At 49.3% G+C, this 2420-nt stretch overlaps 1 non-coding gene across 1 annotated transcript; it reads left to right on the top strand.

Annotated features, from left to right (window-relative positions):
* Nucleotides 1-1851: 1851 nt before the first annotated feature.
* Trnal-caa lies at nt 1852-1926 on the top strand. The gene has a single exon. It is a non-coding gene; the product is annotated as a tRNA-Leu (tRNA).
* The last annotated feature ends 494 nt before the right edge of the window (nt 1927-2420 follow it).

Raw genomic sequence — 2420 nt, 5'->3', positions numbered from 1 at the left:
ATGGGCAGAGACGCAATTTTTTCGTCATTGTCAGCCGCGTGCAAATGTAGACCACTCACATCTTGGTCCTAGCACAGCTGTGATGCAAACAGACAGCGTGTCGCAGTAATTCACTTTTTATTTTCATTCCCGAAGCAAATTCCTTATTTCAAATTCTTATCTGGAAAGCCGTTGCACAAAGACGTACGTTTGACCCGCTCCATTTTTTCCTTCATTTTATTAATTACGGATATGGAGCATCGCGAGTGTTGAACGAATGGTGTCATCAGTGACCGCGAGTAGTCGCCTTCTGTGACGGTACAAATTTGTTACTTCACTATTACCGCATTCAAGTCGCTTAGCGACTGTCAGATGGGGATGTAGCTCTTGGTTGCGTTGTTGGGTCTCGACCACACGGAGGTATGCTTAGTAATGCCCCACGTTTTTTTTAGAACTCCATTAATACGCATAGACAAGCATCCTTCTTGGTGTTCCACATTTGATGTTCTGTGCGCCGTGAAGTTTCGAACCGTTCTGGTAGATGGCAGAGCTGTAGTACAGCGGCAAAATGCCGCCTACATGCGACTCACGTTATAAGAAGCGTGCTGTTACTGGATTCTTGTGTGCAGAAAAGAAACCGTAGTGAAGACCCATAAACGTTTGTGTGCAATTGATGGCGATGCTGCAGTTGATAGGAGTACAGCTGGGAAATGCAGAAACAGAGCTGAGCCACGCTCGGGACGTCCTGTCACACACAGCCACTGCTCCACCACGTGTTGAGTCGCGTGCGTGCCGTTATTCGTGCCGACCGGCGCATCACAACTCGACAATTGGCTCTGCAGCTGGCAGCCAGCATTGGAAATGCGTCTGCAGTGATCGAGACTCTCGGATATTCAAAGAGGTGGTCACGATGGATTCGGCGAATGCTCACAGCGGACCAACAAATTCAAAGAAAGGCCGTTCCATCTGGTGTTAGACCGTTTTGAGACCGACCGAGAGACCTTTGTGCCACGCATCGTTACGCTGGACGGAAGCTGGGTGCGCCACTTTGTGACAGAAACAAAAAGGCAGCCCAGCAGTGGCATGAGCGTCATTTAGAACAAAAGAAGAAATAGCACACAACCCCGCCTGCCGGAAAAGTCACGGTGACAGTCTTCTGGGATTATGGTGGCGTCATTCACGTGGATGTCATGCCAAGAGTGTCAACCATCGATTCAGAGGCATACCTGAAGACTGATTAAACTCGAGAACCGTTTCAGGTGCGTTCGATCGGAGAACAATCCAGCAGCAATCTTGCTGCAACACGATAATGCACAACCGCACACGTCTGAGAACCTGGGAACAAACCGTCCAACTGGGTTGGACACCACTGCCCCATCCACGCTACAGTCCCGACCTGGCACCCTCGGACTTTCATCTCTTTGGGCCGCTTAAAGATTCTCTACGGGGAACACAACTTTGAAGATGACGATAGTGTCAGTCATGCAGTGAACGCATAACGTCCACAGCTCCCGCGGACAAAAACACTATGAAAGTGAAGTGAATGGTTGACGTGGAGTGCAACAGCAATAGCCGCATTTGCTATGCGAAAATGCCTTATGAAATCAAACGAAATACAGGGTGTATAAAAAACGCGTCAAAACTATAGACTCTCTCTAATGACTCACGGAAACCAGATACGCGCCAACCTGTCCCCTGACTGCCATCTTATTTAACAGAGACTTATCAAACTTCCTGGCAGATTAAAACTGTGTGCCCGACCGAGACTCGAACTCGGGACCTTTGCCTTTCGCGGGCAAGCTTCTGTAAAGTTTGGAAGGTAGCAGACGAGGTACTGGCAGAAGTAAAGCTGTGAGTACCGGGCGTGAGTCGTGCTTCGGTAGCTCAGTTGGTAGAGCACTTGCCCGCAAAAGGCAAAGGTCCCGAGTTCGAGTCTCGGTCGGGCACACAGTTTTAATCTGCCAGGAAGTTTCATATCAGCGCACACTCCGCTGCAGAGTGAAAATCTCATTCTAGAGACTTATCAGTAGTGCCGTATGCGGTTACCACACGTTCCGACCCACCCTCCCTTCGCACTGCGTCACATGCGTTGGTCACTCGCTCCTGTAACGCCTCCACATTGCCAGTCTTTGGGCATACGTCCTCGTGGCCAGAAATCCAACCGATTGAGGTGTGGCAAATGGTACAGGACACTCATCAGTAATACGTTGCGGTGAGCCAGTGTTCCACTACCGCACAAGATGAGGGTGTACTGTCAGAGGTCGCAGTTCGAAGTAACTGACGGAAAGTCATCGACTAAAACAAAAGTGATTTTTGGCGTTCGCCAAGATAGTGTTTTAGACCCTCTGCTGTTTCTTGTCTGTTTAAATGGTTTATGAGACAACCTGAGCAGCCGTCTTCGGTTGTTTGCAGATGACGCTGTCGTTTATCGTCGAGTACAC

This window comes from Schistocerca piceifrons, chromosome 11 (genome assembly GCF_021461385.2).
Source record: "Schistocerca piceifrons isolate TAMUIC-IGC-003096 chromosome 11, iqSchPice1.1, whole genome shotgun sequence".
Taxonomy (NCBI): Eukaryota; Metazoa; Arthropoda; class Insecta; order Orthoptera; family Acrididae; genus Schistocerca; species Schistocerca piceifrons.
This window is presented reverse-complemented; position numbering and strand designations above follow the sequence as displayed.